The sequence below is a fragment of the Megachile rotundata genome, chromosome 3 (assembly GCF_050947335.1).
Source record: "Megachile rotundata isolate GNS110a chromosome 3, iyMegRotu1, whole genome shotgun sequence".
NCBI classification, from domain to species: Eukaryota; Metazoa; Arthropoda; class Insecta; order Hymenoptera; family Megachilidae; genus Megachile; species Megachile rotundata.
In genome coordinates this window covers 1,350,001-1,375,000 of record NC_134985.1, presented here as the reverse complement: position 1 = coordinate 1,375,000, position 25,000 = coordinate 1,350,001, and positions in this window count along the sequence as shown.

The following is a 25,000-nucleotide window of genomic DNA, read 5'->3' as shown; positions in this document are numbered from 1 at the left end:
GATAGAGACAGAGACAGAGACAGAGACAGAGACAGAGAGGTCGAGAGAGACAGAGATAGAGACGGAGACAGAGACAGAGACAGAGGCAGAGGCAGAGACTGCGACAGAGACAGTGACGGCGAGAGAGACAGAGATAGAGACAGAGACAGAGACAGAGGCAGAGGCAGAGGCAGAGGCAGAGACTGCGGCAGAGACAGTGACGGCGAGAGAGACAGAAACAGAGACAGAAACAGAGACAGACATAGAGACAGAGACAGATGCAGGGACAGGGGCAGAGACAGAGACAGAGACAGAGACTGCGACAGAGACAGAGACAGCGAGAGAGACAGAGACAGCGAGAGGGACAGAGATAGAGACAGAGACAGAGACAGAGACAGAGACACGGACAGAGACAGAGACAGAGACAGAAACAGAGACAGAAACAGAGACAGACATAGAGACAGAGACAGTGGCAGGGACAGAGGCAGAGACAGAGACAGAGACAGAGACAGAGACAGAGACAGAGACAGCGACAGCGACAGAGTCAGGGACAGAGAGAGAGACAGAGATAGAGACAGAGACAGAGACAGAGACAGAGACAGAGACAGAGACAGAGACAGAGACAGAGACAGATACAGAGACAGAGACAGAGACAGAGACAGAGACAGAGACAGAGACAGAGACAGAGACAGAGACAGAGACAGAGACAGAGACAGATACAGAGACAGAGACAGATACAGAGACAGAGACAGAGACGGAGACAGAGACAGAGACAGAGACAGAGACAGCGACAGCGACAGAGACAGGGACAGAGAGAGAGACAGAGACAGAGACTGAGACAGAGACAGAGACAGAGACAGAGACAGAGACTCCGACAGAGACAGAGACAGCGAGAGAGACAGAGATAGAGACAGAGACAGAGACAGAGACAGAGACAGGGACAGAGACAGAGACAGAGACAGAGACAGAAACAGAGACAGAAACAGAGACAGACATAGAGACAGAGACAGACATAGAGACAGAGACAGAGACAGTGGCAGGGACAGAGGCAGAGACAGAGACAGAGACAGAGACAGAGACAGAGACAGCGACAGCGACAGAGTCAGGGACAGAGAGAGAGACAGAGATAGAGACAGAGACAGAGACAGAGACAGAGACAGAGACAGAGACAGAGACAGAGACAGAGACAGATACAGAGACAGAGACAGAGACAGAGACAGAGACAGAGACAGAGACAGAGACAGAGACAGAGACAGATACAGAGACAGAGACAGATACAGAGACAGAGACAGAGACGGAAGCAGAGACAGAGACAGAGACAGAGACGGCGTGAGAGACAGAGATAGAGATAGAGACAGAGACAGAGACAGAGACAGAGAGGTCGAGAGAGACAGAGATAGAGACGGAGACAGAGACAGAGACAGAGGCAGAGGCAGAGACTGCGACAGAGACAGTGACGGCGAGAGAGACAGAGATAGAGACAGAGACAGAGATAGAGACAGAGACAGAGACAGAGGCAGAGGCAGAGGCAGAGGCAGAGACTGCGGCAGAGACAGTGACGGCGAGAGAGACAGAAACAGAGACAGAAACAGAGACAGACATAGAGACAGAGACAGAGGCAGGGACAGGGGCAGAGACAGAGACAGAGACAGAGACTGCGACAGAGACAGAGACAGCGAGAGAGACAGGGACAGAGACTGAGACAGAGACAGAGACAGAGATAGCGAGAGAGACAGAGATAGAGACAGAGACAGAGGCAGAGACAGAGGCAGGGACAGAGGCAGACACAGAGACAGAGACAGAGACATGGACAGGGACAGAGGCAGAGGTAAAAGCAGAGACAGAGACAGCGAGAGAGATAGAGATAGAGGCAGAGACAGAGACAGAGACGGAGGCAGAGACAAGGACAGAGTCAGAGACAGAGACAGAGGCAGAGGCAGAGAGGTCGAGAGAGACAGAGATAGAGACGGAGACAGAGACAGAGACAGAGACGGCGAGAGAGACAGAGACAGAGACAGAGACAGATACAGAGACAGAGACAGAGGCAGAGGCAGCGGCAGAGACTGCGACAGAGACAGTGACGGCGAGAGAGACAGAGATAGAGACAGAGACAGAGACAGAGACAGAGAAGGAGACAGAGACAGAGAAGGAGACAGAGACAGAGACAGCGACAGAGACAGAGACAGCGACAGCGACAGAGACAGGGCCAGAGAGAGAGACAGAGACAGAGACTGAGACAGAGACAGAGACAGAGATAGCGAGAGAGACAGAGATAGAGAGAGAGACAGAGATTGAGACAGAGACAGAGACAGAGACAGAGACAGAGACAGAGACAGAGACAGAGACAGAGACAGAGACAGAGACAGAGACAGAAACAGAGACAGAGACAGAGACAGAGACAGAGACAGAGACAGAGACAGAGACAGAGACAGAGACAGAGACAGAGACAGAGACAGAGACAGAGACAGAGACAGAGACAGAGACAGTTACACAGACAGAGACAGAGACAGACACAGATACAGAGGCAGAGACAGAGACAGAAGCAGAGACAGAGACAGAGACAGAGACGGAGGCAGAGACAGAGACAGAGACAGAGACAGAGGCAGAGGCAGAGAGGTCGAGAGAGACAGAGATAGAGACGGAGACAGAGACAGAGACAGAGACAGAGACAGCGGCAGAGGCAGAGAGGTCGAGAGAGACAGAGATAGAGACGGAGACAGAGACAGAGACAGAGACGGCGAGAGAGACAGAGACAGAGACAGAGACAGATACAGAGACAGAGACAGAGACAGAGGCAGGGACAGAGGCAGAGACAGAGACAGAGACAGAGACAGCGACAGAGACAGAGACCGCGAGAGAGACAGCGATAGAGACAGAGACAGAGACAGAGACAGCGAGAGAGACAGAGATAGAGACAGAGACAGAGACAGAGACAGAGACAGAGACAGAGACTGCGACAGAGACAGAGACCGCGAGAGAGACAGGCGATAGGGACAGAGACAGAGACAGAGACTGAGACAGCGAGAGAGACAGAGACAGAGACAGAGACAGAGACAGAGACAGAGACAGAGACAAAGACAGAGGCAGAGAGAGAGACGGCGAGAGAGACAGAGATAGAGACAGAGACAGAGACAGAGACAGAGATAGAGACAGAGACAGAGACAGACACAGATACAGAGACAGAGACAGAGACAGAAGCAGAGACAGAGACAGAGACAGAGACGGAGGCAGAGACAGAGACAGAGACAGAGACAGAGACAGAGACAGAGACAGAGACAGAGACAGAGACAGAGACAGAGACAGAGACTCAGACAGCGAGAGAGACAGAGACAGAGACAGAGACAGAGACAGAGACAGAGACAAAGACAGAGGCAGAGAGAGAGACGGCGAGAGAGACAGAGATAGAGACAGAGACAGAGACAGAGACAGAGATAGAGACAGAGACAGAGACAGACACAGATACAGAGACAGAGACAGAGACAGAAGCAGAGACAGAGACAGAGACAGAGAGAGAGACAGAGACAGAGACTGAGACAGAGACAGAGACAGAGATAGCGAGAGAGACAGAGATAGAGACAGAGACAGAGTTTGATACAGAGACAGAGACAGACAGAGACAGAGACAGAGATAGAGGCAGCGGCAGAGGCAGAGACTGCGACAGAGACAGTGACGGCGAGAGAGACAGAAACAGAGACAGAAGCAGAGACAGACATAGAGACAGAGACAGATGCAGGGACAGGGGCAGAGACAGAGACAGAGACAGAGACTGCGACAGAGACAGAGACAGCGAGAGAGACAGAGACAGCGAGAGAGACAGAGATAGAGACAGAGACAGAGACAGAGACAGAGACAGGGACAGAGACAGAGACAGAGACAGAAACAGAGACAGAAACAGAGACAGACATAGAGACAGAGACAGTGGCAAGGACAGAGGCAGAGACAGAGACAGAGACAGAGACAGAGACAGAGACAGCGACAGCGACAGAGTCAGGGACAGAGAGAGAGACAGAGATAGAGACAGAGACAGAGACAGAGACAGAGACAGAGACAGAGACAGAGACAGCGACAGCGACAGAGACAGGGACAGAGAGAGAGACAGAGACAGAGACTGAGACAGAGACAGAGACAGAGATAGCGAGAGAGACAGAGATAGAGACAGAGACAGAGATTGAGACAGAGACAGAGACAGACAGAGACAGAGACAGAGACAGAGACAGAGACAGAGACAGAGACAGAGACAGAGACAGAGACAGAGACAGAGACAGAGACAGAGACAGAGACAGAGACAGAGACAGAGACAGAGACAGAGACAGAGACAGAGACAGCGACAGAGACAGAGACATAGACAGAGACAGAGCCAGAGGTGGAAGCAGAGACAGAGACAGCGAGAGAGATAGAGATAGAGGCAGAGACAGAGACAGAGACAGAGATAGAGGCAGCGGCAGAGGCAGAGTCTGCGACAGAGACAGTGACGGCGAGAGAGACAGAGATAGAGACAGCGACAGAGCCAGAGACAGGGACGGAGACAGAGACAGAGACCGAGATAGAGACAGAGACAGAGACAGAGGCAGAGGCAGAGGCAGAGGCAGAGACTGCGACAGAGACAGTGACGGCGAGAGAGACAGAAACAGAGACAGAAGCAGAGACAGACATAGAGACAGAGACAGAGGCAGGGACAGGGGCAGAGACGGAGACAGAGACAGAGACAGAGACTGCGACAGAGACAGAGACAGCGAGAGAGACAGAGATAGAGACAGAGACAGAGACAGAGACAGAGACAGAGACAGAGACAGAGACAGAGAGAGAGACAGAGACAGAGACAGAGACAGAGACAGAGACAGAGAAAGAGACAGAGACAGACATAGAGACTGAGACAAAGGGCAGGGACAGAGGCAGAGACAGAGAGAGATACAGAGACAGAGACTGAGACAGAGACAGAGACAGAGACAGAGTCAGAGACAGAGACAGAGACAGAGACTCCGACAGAGACAGAGACAGCGAGAGAGACAGAGATAGAGACAGAGACAGAGACAGAGACAGAGACAGGGACAGAGACAGAGACAGAGACAGAAACAGAGACAGAAACAGAGACAGACATAGAGACAGAGACAGTGGCAGGGACAGAGGCAGAGACAGAGACAGAGACAGAGACAGAGACAGAGACAGAGACAGAGACAGCGACAGCGACAGAGTCAGGGACAGAGAGAGAGACAGAGATAGAGACAGAGACAGAGACAGTGACAGAGACAGAGACAGAGACAGAGACAGAGACAGAGACAGAGACAGAGACAGAGACAGAGACAGAGACAGAGACAGAGACAGAGACAGAGACAGAGACAGAGACAGAGACAGATACAGAGACAGAGACAGAGACAGAGACAGAGACGGAGACAGAGACAGAGACAGAGACAGAGACAGCGACAGCAACAGAGACAGGGACAGAGAGAGAGACAGAGACAGAGACTGAGACAGAGACAGAGACAGAGATAGCGAGAGAGACAGAGATAGAGACATCGACAGAGATTGAGACAGAGACAGAGACAGACAGAGACAGAGACAGAGACAGAGACAGAGACAGAGACAGAGACAGAGACAGAGACAGAGACAGAGACAGAGACAGAGACAGAGACAGAGACAGAGACAGAGACAGAGACAGAGACAGAGACAGAGACAGAGACAGAGACAGAGACAGAGACAGAGACAGAGACAGAGACAGAGACAGAGACAGCGACAGAGACAGAGACATAGACAGAGACAGAGCCAGAGGTGGAAGCAGAGACAGAGACAGCGAGAGAGATAGAGATAGAGGCAGAGACAGAGACAGAGACAGAGATAGAGGCAGCGGCAGAGGCAGAGACTGCGACAGAGACAGTGACGGCGAGAGAGACAGAGATAGAGACAGCGACAGAGACAGAGACAGGGACGGAGACAGAGACAGAGACCGAGATAGAGACAGAGACAGAGACAGAGGCAGAGGCAGAGGCAGAGGCAGAGACTGCGACAGAGACAGTGACGGCGAGAGAGACAGAAACAGAGACAGAAGCAGAGACAGACATAGAGACAGAGACAGAGGCAGGGACAGGGGCAGAGACGGAGACAGAGACAGAGACTGCGACAGAGACAGAGACAGCGAGAGAGACAGAGATAGAGACAGAGACAGAGACAGAGACAGAGACAGAGACAGAGACAGAGACAGAGAGAGAGACAGAGACAGAGACAGAGACAGAGACAGAGACAGAGAAAGAGACAGAGACAGACATAGAGACTGAGACAAAGGGCAGGGACAGAGGCAGAGACAGAGACAGATACAGAGACAGAGACTGAGACAGAGACAGAGACAGAGACAGAGTCAGAGACAGAGACAGAGACAGAGACTCCGACAGAGACAGAGACAGCGAGAGAGACAGAGATAGAGACAGAGACAGAGACAGAGACAGAGACAGGGACAGAGACAGAGACAGAGACAGAAACAGAGACAGAAACAGTGACAGACATAGAGACAGAGACAGTGGCAGGGACAGAGGCAGAGACAGAGACAGAGACAGAGACAGAGACAGAGACAGAGACAGAGACAGCGACAGCGACAGAGTCAGGGACAGAGAGAGAGACAGAGATAGAGACAGAGACAGTGACAGAGACAGAGACAGAGACAGAGACAGAGACAGAGACAGAGACAGAGACAGAGACAGAGACAGAGACAGAGACAGAGACAGAGACAGAGACAGAGACAGAGACAGAGACAGAGACAGAGACAGAGACAGATACAGAGACAGAGACAGAGACAGAGACAGAGACGGAGACAGAGACAGAGACAGAGACAGAGACAGCGACAGCGACAGAGACAGGGACAGAGAGAGAGACAGAGACAGAGACTGAGACAGAGACAGAGACAGAGATAGCGAGAGAGACAGAGATAGAGACATCGACAGAGATTGAGACAGAGACAGAGACAGACAGAGACAGAGACAGAGACAGAGACAGAGACAGAGACAGAGACAGAGACAGAGACAGAGACAGAGACAGAGACAGAGACAGAGACAGAGACAGAGACAGAGACGGTGTGAGAGACAGTAATAGAGACAGAGACAGAGACAGAGAGGTCGAGAGAGACAGAGATAGAGACGGAGACAGAGACAGAGACAGAGGCAGAGGCAGAGACTGCGACAGAGACAGTGACGGCGAGAGAGACAGAGATAGAGACAGAGACAGAGACAGAGGCAGAGGCAGAGGCAGAGGCAGAGACTGCGGCAGAGACAGAGACGGCGAGAGAGACAGAAACAGAGACAGAAACAGAGACAGACATAGAGACAGAGACAGATGCAGGGACAGGGGCAGAGACAGAGACAGAGACAGAGACTGCGACAGAGACAGAGACAGCGAGAGAGACAGAGACAGCGAGAGGGACAGAGATAGAGACAGAGACAGAGACAGAGACAGAGACACGGACAGAGACAGAGACAGAGACAGAAACAGAGACAGAAACAGAGACAGACATAGAGACAGAGACAGTGGCAGGGACAGAGGCAGAGACAGAGACAGAGACAGAGACAGAGACAGAGACAGAGACAGCGACAGCGACAGAGTCAGGGACAGAGAGAGACAGAGATAGAGACAGAGACAGAGACAGAGACAGAGACAGAGACAGAGACAGAGACAGATACAGAGACAGAGACAGAGACAGAGACAGAGACAGAGACAGAGACAGAGACAGAGACAGAGACAGAGACAGAGACAGAGACAGATACAGAGACAGAGACAGATACAGAGACAGAGACAGAGACGGAGACAGAGACAGAGACAGAGACAGAGACAGCGACAGCGACAGAGACAGGGACAGAGAGAGAGACAGAGACAGAGACTGAGACAGAGACAGAGACAGAGATAGCGAGAGAGACAGAGATAGAGACAGAGACAGAGATTGAGACAGAGACAGAGACAGACAGAGACAGAGACAGAGACAGAGACAGAGACAGAGACAGAGACAGAGACAGAGACAGAGACAGAGACAGAGACAGAGACAGAGACAGAGACAGAGACAGAGACAGAGACAGAGACAGAGACAGAGACAGAGACAGAGACAGAGACAGAGACAGAGACAGAGACAGAGACGGCGTGAGAGACAGAGATAGAGACAGAGGCAGAGACAGAGACAGAGACAGTGAGGTCGAGAGAGGCAGAGATAGAGACGGAGACAGAGACAGAGACAGAGGCAGAGGCAGAGACTGCGACAGAGACAGTGACGGCGAGAGAGACAGAGATAGAGACGGAGACAGAGATAGAGACAGAGACAGAGACAGAGGCAGAGGCAGAGGCAGAGGCAGAGACTGCGGCAGAGACAGTGACGGCGAGAGAGACAGAAACAGAGACAGAAACAGAGACAGACATAGAGACAGAGACAGAGGCAGGGACAGGGGCAGAGACAGAGACAGAGACAGAGACTGCGACAGAGACAGAGACAGCGAGAGAGACAGAGATAGAGACAGAGATAGAGACAGAGACAGAGACAGAGACAGAGACAGAGACAGAGACAGAGACAGAGACAGAGACAGAGACAGAGACAGAGACAGAGACAGAGACAGAGACAGATACAGAGACAGAGACAGAGACAGAGACAGAGACAGAGACAGAGACAGAGACAGAGACAGAGACAGATACAGAGACAGAGACAGATACAGAGACAGAGGCAGAGACAGAGACAGAGACAGAGACAGAGACAGAGACAGAGACAGAGACAGAGACAGAGACAGAGACAGAGACAGAGACAGAGACAGATACAGAGACAGAGACAGAGACAGAGACAGAGACGGAGACAGAGACAGAGACAGAGACAGAGACAGCGACAGCGACAGAGACAGGGACAGAGAGAGAGACAGAGACAGAGACAGAGACTGAGACAGAGACAGAGACAGAGATAGCGAGAGAGACAGAGATAGAGACATCGACAGAGATTGAGACAGAGACAGAGACAGACAGAGACAGAGACAGAGACAGAGACAGAGACAGAGACAGAGACAGAGACAGAGACAGAGACAGAGACAGAGACAGAGACAGAGACGGTGTGAGAGACAGAGATAGAGACAGAGACAGAGACAGAGACAGAGACAGAGAGGTCGAGAGAGACAGAGATAGAGACGGAGACAGAGACAGAGACAGAGACAGAGACAGAGACAGCGACAGCGACAGAGTCAGGGACAGAGAGAGAGACAGAGATAGAGACAGAGACAGAGACAGACACAGAGACAGAGACAGAGACAGAGACAGAGACAGATACAGAGACAGAGACAGAGACAGAGACAGAGACAGAGACAGAGACAGAGACAGAGACAGAGACAGAGACAGAGACAGAGACAGATACAGAGACAGAGACAGATACAGAGACAGAGACAGAGACGGAGACAGAGACAGAGACAGAGACAGAGACAGAGACAGCGACAGCGACAGAGACAGGGACAGAGAGAGAGACAGAGACAGAGACTGAGACAGAGACAGAGACAGAGATAGCGAGAGAGACAGAGATAGAGACAGAGACAGAGATTGAGACAGAGACAGAGACAGACAGAGACAGAGACAGAGACAGAGACAGAGACAGAGACAGAGACAGAGACAGAGACAGAGACAGAGACAGAGACAGAGACAGAGACAGAGACAGAGACAGAGACAGAGACAGAGACAGAGACAGATACAGAGACAGAGACAGATACAGAGACAGAGACAGAGACGGAAACAGAGACAGAGACAGAGACAGCGACAGCGACAGAGACAGGGACAAAGAGAGAGACAGGGACAGAGACTGAGACAGAGACAGAGACAGAGATAGCGAGAGAGACAGAGATAGAGACAGAGACAGAGATTGAGACAGAGACAGAGACAGACAGAGACAGAGACAGAGACAGAGACAGAGACAGAGACAGAGACAGAGACAGAGACAGAGACAGAGACAGAGACAGAGACAGAGACAGAGACAGAGACAGAGACAGAGACAGAGACGGCGTGAGAGACAGAGATAGAGATAGAGACAGAGACAGAGACAGAGACAGAGAGGTCGAGAGAGACAGAGATAGAGACGGAGACTGAGACAGAGACAGAGGCAGAGGCAGAGACTGCGACAGAGACAGTGACGGCGAGAGAGACAGAGATAGAGACAGAGACAGAGATAGAGACAGAGACAGAGACAGAGGCAGAGGCAGAGGCAGAGGCAGAGACTGCAGCAGAGACTGCGACAGAGACAGAGACAGCGAGAGAGACAGGGACAGAGACTGAGACAGAGACAGAGACAGAGATAGCGAGAGAGACAGAGATAGAGACAGAGACAGAGGCAGAGACAGAGGCAGGGACAGAGGCAGACACAGAGACAGAGACAGAGACATGGACAGGGACAGAGGCAGAGGTAAAAGCAGAGACAGAGACAGCGAGAGAGATAGAGATAGAGGCATAGACGGAGACAGAGTCAGAGATAGAGGCAGCGGCAGAGGCAGGGACTGCGACAGAGACAGTGACGGCGAGAGGGACAGAGATAGAGACAGCGACAGAGACAGAGACAGGGACGGAGACAGAGACAGAAACCGAGATAGAGACAGAGACAGAGACAGAGGTAGACGCAGAGGCAAAGGCAGAGGCAGAGACTGCGACAGAGACAGTGACGGCGAGAGAGACAGAAACAGAGACAGAAACAGAGGCAGACATAGAGACAGAGACAGCGGCAGGGACAGAGGCAGAGACAGAGACAGAGACAGAGACTGCGACAGAGACAGAGACCGCGAGAGAGACAGATATAGAGACAGCGACAGAGACAGAGACAGAGAGAGCGAGAGAGACAGAGATAGAGACAGAGACAGGGACAGAGACAGAGACAGAGACAGAGGCAGAGACAGAGACAGAGACAGAGACGGAGGCAGAGACAAGGACAGAGTCAGAGACAGAGACAGAGGCAGAGGCAGATAGGTCGAGAGAGACAGAGATAGAGACGGAGACAGAGACAGAGACAGAGACGGCGAGAGAGACAGAGACAGAGACAGAGACAGATACAGAGACAGAGACAGAGGCAGAGGCAGCGGCAGAGACTGCGACAGAGACAGTGACGGCGAGAGAGACAGAGATAGAGACAGAGACAGAGACAGAGACAGAGACGGAGACAGAGACAGAGACAGCGACATAGACAGAGACAGCGACAGCGACAGAGACAGGGCCAGAGAGAGAGACAGAGACAGAGACTGAGACAGAGACAGAGACAGAGATAGCGAGAGAGACAGAGATAGAGACAGAGACAGAGACAGACAGAGACAGAGACAGAGACAGAGACAGAGACAGAGACAGAGACAGAGACAGAGATAGAGACAGAGACAGAGACAGAGACAGAGACAGAGACAGAGACAGAGACAGAGACAGAGACAGAGACAGAGACAGAGACAGAGACAGAGACAGAGACAGAGACAGAGACAGAGACAGAGACAGAGACAGAGACAGAGACAGAGACAGAGACAGTTACACAGACAGAGACAGAGACAGACACAGATACAGAGGCAGAGACAGAGACAGAAGCAGAGACAGAGACAGAGACAGAGACGGAGGCAGAGACAGAGACAGAGACAGAGACAGAGACAGAGACAGAGGCAGAGGCAGAGAGGTCGAGAGAGACAGAGATAGAGACGGAGACAGAGACAGAGACAGAGACAGCGGCAGAGGCAGAGAGGTCGAGAGAGACAGAGATAGAGACGGAGACAGAGACAGAGACAGAGACGGCGAGAGAGACAGAGACAGAGACAGAGACAGATACAGAGACAGAGACAGAGACAGAGGCAGGGACAGAGGCAGAGACAGAGACAGAGACAGAGACAGCGACAGAGACAGAGACCGCGAGAGAGACAGCGATAGAGACAGAGACAGAGACAGAGACAGCGAGAGAGACAGAGATAGAGACAGAGACAGAGACAGAGACAGAGACAGAGACTGCGACAGAGACAGAGACCGCGAGAGAGACAGAGATAGAGACAGAGACAGAGACAGAGACTGAGACAGCGAGAGAGACAGAGACAGAGACAGAGACAGAGACAGAGAAAAAGACAGAGGCAGAGAGAGAGACGGCGAGAGAGACAGAGATAGAGACAGAGACAGAGACAGAGACAGAGATAGAGACAGAGACAGAGACAGACACAGATACAGAGACAGAGACAGAGACAGAAGCAGAGACAGAGACAGAGACAGAGACGGAGGCAGAGACAGAGACAGAGACAGAGACAGTGACAGAGACAGAGACAGAGACAGAGACAGAGACTCAGACAGCGAGAGAGACAGAGACAGAGACAGAGACAGAGACAGAGACAGAGACAGAGACAAAGACAGAGGCAGAGAGAGAGACGGCGAGAGAGACAGAGATAGAGACAGAGACAGAGACAGAGACAGAGACAGAGATAGAGACAGAGACAGAGACAGACACAGATACAGAGACAGAGACAGAGACAGAAGCATAGACAGAGACAGAGACAGAGACGGAGGCAGAGACAGAGACAGAGACAGAGACAGAGACAGAGACAGAGACAGAGACAGAGACAGAGACAGAGACAGAGACAGAGACAGAGACAGAGACAGAGACAGATACAGATACAGAGACAGAGACAGATACAGAGACAGAGACAGATACAGAGACAGATACAGAGACAGAGACAGATACAGAGACAGAGACAGAGACAGAGACAGAGACAGCGTCAGAGGCAGAGACAGAGACTGCGACAGAGACAGTGACGGCGAGAGAGACAGAGATAGAGACAGAGACAGAGACAGAGACAGAGACAGAGACAGAGACGGAGACAGAGACAGAGACAGAGACAGAGACAGAGACAGAGACTCAGACAGCGAGAGAGACAGAGACAGAGACAGAGACAGAGACAGAGACTGCGACAGAGACAGAGACAGCGAGAGAGACAGAGATAGAGACAGAGACAGAGACAGAGACAGAGTCAGAGACAGAGACAGAGACAGAGACAGAGACAGAGACAGAGACAGAGACAGAGACAGAGACAGAGACAGAGACAGAGACAGAGACAGAGACAGAGACAGAGACAGAGACAGAGAAAGAGACAGAGACAGACATAGAGACAGAGACAAAGGGCAGGGACAGAGGCAGAGACAGAGACAGATACAGAGACAGAGACTGAGACAGAGACAGAGACAGAGACAGAGACAGAGACAGGGACAGAGACAGAGACAGAGACAGAGACAGAGACAGAGACTCCGACAGAGACAGAGACAGCGAGAGAGACAGAGATAGAGACAGAGACAGAGACAGAGACAGGGACAGAGACAGAGACAGAGACAGAGACAGAGACAGAAACAGAGACAGAAACAGAGACAGACATAGAGACAGAGACAGAGACAGTGGCAGGGACAGAGGCAGAGACTGCGACAGAGACAGTGACGGCGAGGGAGACAGAAACAGAGACAGAAGCAGAGACAGACATAGAGACAGAGACAGAGGCAGGGACAGGGGCAGAGACAGAGACAGAGACAGAGACTGCGACAGAGACAGAGACACGGAGAGAGACAGAGATAGAGACAGAGACAGAGACAGACACAGAGACAGCGAGAGAGACAGAGATAGAGACAGAGACAGAGACAGAGACAGAGACATATACAGAGACAGAGACCGAGATAGAGACAGAGACAGAGACAGAGGCAGAGGCAGAGGCAGATGCAGAGGCAGAGACTGCGACAGAGACAATGACGGCGAGAGAGACAGAAACAGAGACAGAAACAGAGACAGACATAGAGACAGAGACAGAGGCAGAGACATAGACAGAGACAGAGACTGCGACAGAGACAGAGACCGCGAGAGAGACAGAGATAGAGACAGAGACAGAGACAGAGACAGAGAGAGAGACAGAGACAGAGACAGAGACAGAGACAGAGACAGCGACAGCGACAGAGACAGGGACAGAGAGAGAGACAGAGACAGAGACTGAGACAGAGACAGAGACAGAGATAGCGAGAGAGACAGAGATAGAGACAGAGACAGAGGCAGAGACAGAGGCAGGGACAGAGGCAGACACAGAGGCAGAGACAGAGACATGGACAGGGACAGAGGCAGAGGTAAAAGCAGAGACAGAGACAGCGAGAGAGATAGAGATAGAGGCAGAGACAGAGACAGAGTCAGAGATAGAGGCAGCGGCAGAGGCAGAGACTGCGACAGAGACAGTGACGGCGAGAGAGACAGAGATAGAGACAGCGACAGAGACAGAGACAGGGACGGAGACAGAGACAGAAACCGAGATAGAGACAGAGACAGAGACAGAGGTAGACGCAGAGGCAAAGGCAGAGGCAGAGACTGCGGCAGAGACAGTGACGGCGAGAGAGACAGAAACAGAGACAGAAACAGAGGCAGACATAGAGACAGAGACAGCGGCAGGGACAGAGGCAGAGACAGAGACAGAGACAGAGACTGCGACAGAGACAGAGACCGCGAGAGAGACAGAGATAGAGACAGCGACAGAGACAGAGACAGAGACAGCGAGAGAGACAGAGATAGAGACAGAGACAGAGACAGAGACAGAGACAGAGACAGAGACAGAGACAGAGACTGCGACAGAGACAGAGACCGCGAGAGAGACAGAGATAGAGACAGAGACAGAGACAGAGTCTGAGACAGCGAGAGAGACAGAGACAGAGACAGAGGCAGAGACAGAGACAGAGACAGAGACGGAGGCAGAGACAAGGACAGAGTCAGAGACAGAGACAGAGGCAGAGGCAGAGAGGTCGAGAGAGACAGAGATAGAGACGGAGACAGAGACAGAGACAGAGACGGCGAGAGAGACAGAGACAGAGACAGAGACAGAGACAGATACAGAGACAGAGACAGAGGCAGAGGCAGCGGCAGAGACTGCGACAGAGACAGTGACGGCGAGAGAGACAGAGATAGAGACAGAGACAGAGACAGAGACAGAGACGGAGACAGAGACAGAGACAGCGACAGAGACAGAGACAGAGACAGCGACAGCGACAGAGACAGGGCCAGAGAGAGAGACAGAGACAGAGACTGAGACAGAGACAGAGACAGAGACAGAGATAGCGAGAGAGACAGAGATAGAGACAGAGACAGAGATTGAGACAGAGACAGAGACAGACAGAGACAGAGACAGAGACAGAGACAGAGACAGAGACAGAGACAGAGACAGAGACAGAGACAGAGACAGAGACAGAGACAGAGACTCAGACAGCGAGAGAGACAGAGACAGAGACAGAGACAGAGACAGAGACAGAGACAAAGACAGAGGCAGAGAGAGAGACGGCGAGAGAGACAGAGATAGAGACAGAGACAGAGACAGAGACAGAGACAGAGACAGATACAGAGACAGAGACAGATACAGAGACAGATACAGAGACAGAGACAGATACAGAGACAGATACAGATACAGAGACAGAGACAGAGACAGATACAGAGACAGAGACAGATGCAGAGACAGACACAGAGACAGAGACAGATACAGAGACAGAGACAGAGACAGAGACAGAGACAGAGACAGAGACAGAGGCAGAGGCAAAGGCAGAGGCAGAGACTGCGACAGAGACAGTGACGGCGAGAGAGACAGAGATAGAGACAGAGACAGAGACAGAGACAGAGACAGAGACGGAGACAGAGACAGAGACAGAGACAGAGACAGAGACAGCGACAGCGACAGAGACAGGGACAGAGAGAGAGACAGACACAGAGACTGAGACAGAGACAGAGACAGAGATAGCGAGAGAGACAGATATAGAGACAGAGACAGAGATTGAGACAGAGACAGAGACAGACAGAGACAGAGACAGAGACAGAGACAGAGACAGAGACAGAGACAGAGACAGAGACAGAGACCGAGACAGAGACAGAGATAGAGACGGAGACGGAGACAGAGACAGAGACAGAGACAGAGACAGAGACAGAGACAGAGACGGAGACAGAGACAGAGACGGCGAGAGAGACAAAGACAGAGACAGAGACAGATACAGAGACAGAGACAGAGACAGAGGCAGGGACAGAGGCAGAGACAGAGACAGAGACAGAGACAGCGACAGAGACAGAGACCGCGAGAGAGACAGCGATAGAGACAGAGACAGAGACAGAGACAGCGAGAGAGACAGAGATAGAGACAGAGACAGAGACAGAGACAGAGACAGAGACAGAGACTGCGACAGAGACAGAGACCGCGAGAGAGACAGAGATAGAGACAGAGACAGAGACAGAGACTGAGACAGCGAGAGTGACAGAGACAGAGACAGAGACAGAGACAGAGACAGAGACAAAGACAGAGGCAGAGAGAGAGACGGCGAGAGAGACAGAGATAGAGGCAGAGACAGAGACAGAGACAGAGATAGAGACAGAGACAGAGACAGACACAGATACAGAGACAGAGACAGAGACAGAAGCAGAGACAGAGACAGAGACAGAGACGGAGGCAGAGACAGAGACAGAGACAGAGACAGAGACAGAGACAGAGACAGAGACAGAGACAGAGACAGAGACAGAGACTCAGACAGCGAGAGAGACAGAGACAGAGACAGAGACAGAGACAGAGACAGAGACAAAGACAGAGGCAGAGAGAGAGACGGCGAGAGAGACAGAGATAGAGACAGAGACAGAGACAGAGACAGAGATAGAGACAGAGACAGAGACAGACACAGATACAGAGACAGAGACAGAGACAGAAGCAGAGACAGAGACAGAGACAGAGACGGAGGCAGAGACAGAGACAGAGACAGAGACAGAGACAGAGACAGAGACAGAGACAGAGACAGAGACAGATACAGATACAGAGACAGAGACAGGTACAGAGACAGAGACAGATACAGAGACAGATACAGAGACAGAGACAGATACAGAGACAGAGACAGAGACAGAGACAGAGACAGAGGCAGAGGCAGAGGCAGAGACTGCGACAGAGACAGTGACGGCGAGAGAGACAGAGATAGAGACAGAGACAGAGACAGAGACAGAGACAGAGACAGAGACAGAGACTGCGACAGAGACAGAGACAGCGAGAGAGACAGAGACAGCGAGAGAGACAGAGATAGAGACAGAGACAGAGACAGAGACAGAGACAGGGACAGAGACAGAGACAGAGACAGAAACAGAGACAGAAACAGAGACAGACATAGAGACAGAGACAGTGGCAAGGACAGAGGCAGAGACAGAGACAGAGACAGAGACAGAGACAGAGACAGCGACAGCGACAGAGTCAGGGACAGAGAGAGAGACAGAGATAGAGACAGAGACAGAGACAGAGACAGAGACAGAGACAGAGACAGAGACAGCGACAGCGACAGAGACAGGGACAGAGAGAGAGACAGAGACAGAGACTGAGACAGAGACAGAGACAGAGATAGCGAGAGAGACAGAGATAGAGACAGAGACAGAGATTGAGACAGAGACAGAGACAGACAGAGACAGAGACAGAGACAGAGACAGAGACAGAGACAGAGACAGAGACAGAGACAGAGACAGAGACAGAGACAGAGACAGAGACAGAGACAGAGACAGAGACAGAGACAGAGACAGAGACAGAGACAGAGACAGAGACAGAGACAGAGACAGAGACAGAGACAGAGACAGAGACAGAGACAGAGACAGAGACAGAGACAGCGACAGAGACAGAGACATAGACAGAGACAGAGCCAGAGGTGGAAGCAGAGACAGAGACAGCGAGAGAGATAGAGATAGAGGCAGAGACAGAGACAGAGACAGAGATAGAGGCAGCGGCAGAGGCAGAGACTGCGACAGAGACAGTGACGGCGAGAGAGACAGAGATAGAGACAGCGACAGAGACAGAGACAGGGACGGAGACAGAGACAGAGACCGAGATAGAGACAGAGACAGAGACAGAGGCAGAGGCAGAGGCAGAGGCAGAGACTGCGACAGAGACAGTGACGGCGAGAGAGACAGAAACAGAGACAGAAGCAGAGACAGACATAGAGACAGAGACAGAGGCAGGGACAGGGGCAGAGACGGAGACAGAGACAGAGACTGCGACAGAGACAGAGACAGCGAGAGAGACAGAGATAGAGACAGAGACAGAGACAGAGACAGAGACAGAGACAGAGACAGAGACAGAGAGAGAGACAGAGACAGAGACAGAGACAGAGACAGAGAAAGAGACAGAGACAGACATAGAGACTGAGACAAAGGGCAGGGACAGAGGCAGAGACAGAGACAGATACAGAGACAGAGACTGAGACAGAGACAGAGACAGAGACAGAGACAGATACAGAGACAGAGACAGAGACTCCGACAGAGACAGAGACAGCGAGAGAGACAGAGATAGAGACAGAGACAGAGACAGAGACAGAGACAGGGACAGAGACAGAGACAGAGACAGAAACAGACACAGAAACAGAGACAGACATAGAGACAGAGACAGTGGCAGGGACAGAGGCAGAGACAGAGACAGAGACAGAGACAGAGACAGAGACAGAGACAGAGACAGAGACAGAGACAGCGACAGCGACAGAGTCAGGGACAGAGAGAGAGACAGAGATAGAGACAGAGACAGAGACAGTGACAGAGACAGAGACAGAGACAGAGACAGAGACAGAGACAGAGACAGAGACAGAGACAGAGACAGAGACAGAGACAGAGACAGAGACAGAGACAGATACAGAGACAGAGACAGAGACAGATACAGAGACAGAGACAGAGACAGAGACAGAGACGGAGACAGAGACAGCGACAGAGACAGAGACAGAGACAGCGACAGCGACAGAGACAGGGACAGAGAGAGAGACAGAGACAGAGACTGAGACAGAGACAGAGACAGAGATAGCGAGAGAGACAGAGATAGAGACATCGACAGAGATTGAGACAGAGACAGAGACAGACAGAGACAGAGACAGAGACAGAGACAGAGACAGAGACAGAGACAGAGACAGAGACAGAGACAGAGACAGAGACAGAGACAGAGACAGAGACAGAGACAGAGACAGAGACAGAGACAGAGACAGAGACGGTGTGAGAGACAGAGATAGAGACAGAGACAGAGACAGAGACAGAGACAGAGAGGTCGAGAGAGACAGAGATAGAGACGGAGACAGAGACAGAGACAGAGGCAGAGGCAGAGACTGCGACAGAGACAGTGACGGCGAGAGAGACAGAGATAGAGACAGAGACAGAGACAGAGGCAGAGGCAGAGGCAGAGGCAGAGACTGCGGCAGAGACAGTGACGGCGAGAGAGACAGAAACAGAGACAGAAACAGAGACAGACATAGAGACAGAGACAGATGCAGGGACAGGGGCAGAGACAGAGACAGAGACAGAGACAGAGACAGAGACAGAGACAGAGACAGAGACAGAGACAGAGACAGAGACAGAGACAGAGACAGACACAGAGACTGAGACAGAGACAGAGACAGAGATAGCGAGAGAGACAGATATAGAGACAGAGACAGAGATTGAGACAGAGACAGAGACAGACAGAGACAGAGACAGAGACAGAGACAGAGACAGAGACAGAGACAGAGACAGAGACAGAGACCGAGACAGAGACAGAGATAGAGACGGAGACGGAGACAGAGACAGAGACAGAGACAGAGACAGAGACAGAGACAGAGACGGAGACAGAGACAGAGACGGCGAGAGAGACAAAGACAGAGACAGAGACAGATACAGAGACAGAGACAGAGACAGAGGCAGGGACAGAGGCAGAGACAGAGACAGAGACAGAGACAGCGACAGAGACAGAGACCGCGAGAGAGACAGCGATAGAGACAGAGACAGAGACAGAGACAGCGAGAGAGACAGAGATAGAGACAGAGACAGAGACAGAGACAGAGACAGAGACAGAGACTGCGACAGAGACAGAGACCGCGAGAGAGACAGAGATAGAGACAGAGACAGAGACAGAGACTGAGACAGCGAGAGAGACAGAGACAGAGACAGAGACAGAGACAGAGACAGAGACAAAGACAGAGGCAGAGAGAGAGACGGCGAGAGAGACAGAGATAGAGACAGAGACAGAGACAGAGACAGAGATAGAGACAGAGACAGAGACAGACACAGATACAGAGACAGAGACAGAGACAGAAGCAGAGACAGAGACAGAGACAGAGACGGAGGCAGAGACAGAGACAGAGACAGAGACAGAGACAGAGACAGAGACAGAGACAGAGACAGAGACAGAGACTCAGACAGCGAGAGAGACAGAGACAGAGACAGAGACAGAGACAGAGACAGAGACAAAGACAGAGGCAGAGAGAGAGACGGCGAGAGAGACAGAGATAGAGACAGAGACAGAGACAGAGACAGAGATAGAGACAGAGACAAAGACAGACACAGATACAGAGACAGAGACAGAGACAGAAGCAGAGACAGAGACAGAGACAGAGACGGAGGCAGAGACAGAGACAGAGACAGAGACAGAGACAGAGACAGAGACAGAGACAGAGACAGAGACAGATACAGATACAGAGACAGAGACAGGTACAGAGACAGATACAGATACAGAGACAGATACAGAGACAGAGACAGATACAGAGACAGAGACAGAGACAGAGACAGAGGCAGAGGCAGAGGCAGAGACTGCGACAGAGACAGTGACGGCGAGAGAGACAGAGATAGAGACAGAGACAGAGACAGAGACAGAGACAGAGACAGAGACAGAGACTGCGACAGAGACAGAGACAGCGAGAGAGACAGAGACAGCGAGAGAGACAGAGATAGAGACAGAGACAGAGACAGAGACAGAGACAGGGACAGAGACAGAGACAGAGACAGAAACAGAGACAGAAACAGAGACAGACATAGAGACAGAGACAGTGGCAAGGACAGAGGCAGAGACAGAGACAGAGACAGAGACAGAGACAGAGACAGCGACAGCGACAGAGTCAGGGACAGAGAGAGAGACAGAGATAGAGACAGAGACAGAGACAGAGACAGAGACAGAGACAGAGACAGAGACAGCGACAGCGACAGAGACAGGGACAGAGAGAGAGACAGAGACAGAGACTGAGACAGAGACAGAGACAGAGATAGCGAGAGAGACAGAGATAGAGACAGAGACAGAGATTGAGACAGAGACAGAGACAGACAGAGACAGAGACAGAGACAGAGACAGAGACAGAGACAGAGACAGAGACAGAGACAGAGACAGAGACAGAGACAGAGACAGAGACAGAGACAGAGACAGAGACAGAGACAGAGACAGAGACAGAGACAGAGACAGAGACAGAGACAGAGACAGAGACAGAGACAGAGACAGAGACAGAGACAGAGACAGAGACAGCGACAGAGACAGAGACATAGACAGAGACAGAGCCAGAGGTGGAAGCAGAGACAGAGACAGCGAGAGAGATAGAGATAGAGGCAGAGACAGAGACAGAGACAGAGATAGAGGCAGCGGCAGAGGCAGAGACTGCGACAGAGACAGTGACGGCGAGAGAGACAGAGATAGAGACAGCGACAGAGACAGAGACAGGGACGGAGACAGAGACAGAGACCGAGATAGAGACAGAGACAGAGACAGAGGCAGAAGCAGAGGCAGAGGCAGAGACTGCGACAGAGACAGTGACGGCGAGAGAGACAGAAACAGAGACAGAAGCAGAGACAGACATAGAGACAGAGACAGAGGCAGGGACAGGGGCAGAGACGGAGACAGAGACAGAGACTGCGACAGAGACAGAGACAGCGAGAGAGACAGAGATAGAGACAGAGACAGAGACAGAGACAGAGACAGAGACAGAGACAGAGACAGAGAGAGAGACAGAGACAGAGACAGAGACAGAGACAGAGACAGAGAAAGAGACAGAGACAGACATAGAGACTGAGACAAAGGGCAGGGACAGAGGCAGAGACAGAGACAGATACAGAGACAGAGACTGAGACAGAGACAGAGACAGAGACAGAGACAGATACAGAGACAGAGACAGAGACTCCGACAGAGACAGAGACAGCGAGAGAGACAGAGATAGAGACAGAGACAGAGACAGAGACAGAGACAGGGACAGAGACAGAGACAGAGACAGAAACAGAGACAGAAACAGAGACAGACATAGAGACAGAGACAGTGGCAGGAACAGAGGCAGAGACAGAGACAGAGACAGAGACAGAGACAGAGACAGAGACAGAGACAGAGACAGCGACAGCGACAGAGTCAGGGACAGAGAGAGAGACAGAGATAGAGACAGAGACAGAGACAGTGACAGAGACAGAGACAGAGACAGAGACAGAGACAGAGACAGAGACAGAGACAGAGACAGAGACAGAGACAGAGACAGAGACAGAGACAGAGACAGAGACAGAGACAGAGACAGAGACAGAGACAGAGACAGAGACAGAGACAGATACAGAGACAGAGACAGAGACAGAGACAGAGACGGAGACAGAGACAGAGACAGAGACAGAGACAGAGACAGCGACAGCGACAGAGACAGGGACAGAGAGAGAGACAGAGACAGAGACTGAGACAGAGACAGAGACAGAGATAGCGAGAGAGACAGAGATAGAGACATCGACAGAGATTGAGACAGAGACAGAGACAGACAGAGACAGAGACAGAGACAGAGACAGAGACAGAGACAGAGACAGAGACAGAGACAGAGACAGAGACAGAGACAGAGACAGAGACAGAGACAGAGACAGAGACAGAGACAGAGACAGAGACAGAGACAGAGACAGAGACAGAGACAGAGACAGAGACGGTGTGAGAGACAGAGATAGAGACAGAGACAGAGACAGAGACAGAGACAGAGAGGTCGAGAGAGACAGAGATAGAGACGGAGACAGAGACAGAGACAGAGACAGAGACGGAGACAGAGACAGAGACAGAGACAGAGACAGAGACAGCGACAGCGACAGAGACAGGGACAGAGAGAGAGACAGAGACAGAGACTGAGACAGAGACAGAGACAGAGATAGCGAGAGAGACAGAGATAGAGACATCGACAGAGATTGAGACAGAGACAGAGACAGACAGAGACAGAGACAGAGACAGAGACAGAGACAGAGACAGAGACAGAGACAGAGACAGAGACAGAGACAGAGACAGAGACAGAGACAGAGACAGAGACAGAGACAGAGACAGAGACAGAGACAGAGACAGAGACAGAGACAGAGACAGAGACAGAGACAGAGACAGAGACAGAGACAGAGACAGAGACAGAGACAGAGACAGAGACAGAGACAGAGACAGAGACAGAGACAGAGACAGAGACAGAGACAGAGACAGAGACAGAGACAGAGACAGAGACAGCGACAGAGACAGAGACATAGACAGAGACAGAGCCAGAGGTGGAAGCAGAGACAGAGACAGCGAGAGAGATAGAGATAGAGGCAGAGACAGAGACAGAGACAGAGATAGAGGCAGCGGCAGAGGCAGAGACTGCGACAGAGACAGTGACGGCGAGAGAGACAGAGATAGAGACAGCGACAGAGACAGAGACAGGGACGGAGACAGAGACAGAGACCGAGATAGAGACAGAGACAGAGACAGAGGCAGAGGCAGAGGCAGAGGCAGAGACTGCGACAGAGACAGTGACGGCGAGAGAGACAGAAACAGAGACAGAAGCAGAGACAGACATAGAGACAGAGACAGAGGCAGGGACAGGGGCAGAGACGGAGACAGAGACAGAGACTGCGACAGAGACAGAGACAGCGAGAGAGACAGAGATAGAGACAGAGACAGAGACAGAGACAGAGACAGAGACAGAGACAGAGACAGAGAGAGAGACAGAGACAGAGACAGAGACAGAGACAGAGAAAGAGACAGAGACAGACATAGAGACTGAGACAAAGGGCAGGGACAGAGGCAGAGACAGAGACAGATACAGAGACAGAGACTGAGACAGAGACAGAGACAGAGACAGAGACAGATACAGAGACAGAGACAGAGACTCCGACAGAGACAGAGACAGCGAGAGAGACAGAGATAGAGACAGAGACAGAGACAGAGACAGAGACAGGGACAGAGACAGAGACAGAGACAGAAACAGACACAGAAACAGAGACAGACATAGATACAGAGACAGTGGCAGGGACAGAGGCAGAGACAGAGACAGAGACAGAGACAGAGACAGAGACAGAGACAGAGACAGAGACAGCGACAGCGACAGAGTCAGGGACAGAGAGAGAGACAGAGATAGAGACAGAGACAGAGACAGTGACAGAGACAGAGACAGAGACAGAGACAGAGACAGAGACAGAGACAGAGACAGAGACAGAGACAGAGACAGAGACAGAGACAGAGACAGATACAGAGACAGAGACAGAGACAGATACAGAGACAGAGACAGAGACAGAGACAGAGACGGAGACAGAGACAGCGACAGAGACAGAGACAGAGACAGCGACAGCGACAGAGACAGGGACAGAGAGAGAGACAGAGACAGAGACTGAGACAGAGACAGAGACAGAGATAGCGAGAGAGACAGAGATAGAGACATCGACAGAGATTGAGACAGAGACAGAGACAGACAGAGACAGAGACAGAGACAGAGACAGAGACAGAGACAGAGACAGAGACAGAGACAGAGACAGAGACAGAGACAGAGACAGAGACAGAGACAGAGACAGAGACAGAGACAGAGACAGAGACAGAGACAGAGACAGAGACAGAGACGGTGTGAGAGACAGAGATAGAGACAGAGACAGAGACAGAGACAGAGACAGAGAGGTCGAGAGAGACAGAGATAGAGACGGAGACAGAGACAGAGACAGAGGCAGAGGCAGAGACTGCGACAGAGACAGTGACGGCGAGAGAGACAGAGATAGAGACAGAGACAGAGACAGAGGCAGAGGCAGAGGCAGAGGCAGAGACTGCGGCAGAGACAGTGACGGCGAGAGAGACAGAAACAGAGACAGAAACAGAGACAGACATAGAGACAGAGACAGATGCAGGGACAGGGGCAGAGACAGAGACAGAGACAGAGACAGAGACAGAGACAGAGACAGAGACAGAGACAGAGACAGAGACAGAGACAGAGACAGAGACAGACACAGAGACTGAGACAGAGACAGAGACAGAGATAGCGAGAGAGACAGATATAGAGACAGAGACAGAGATTGAGACAG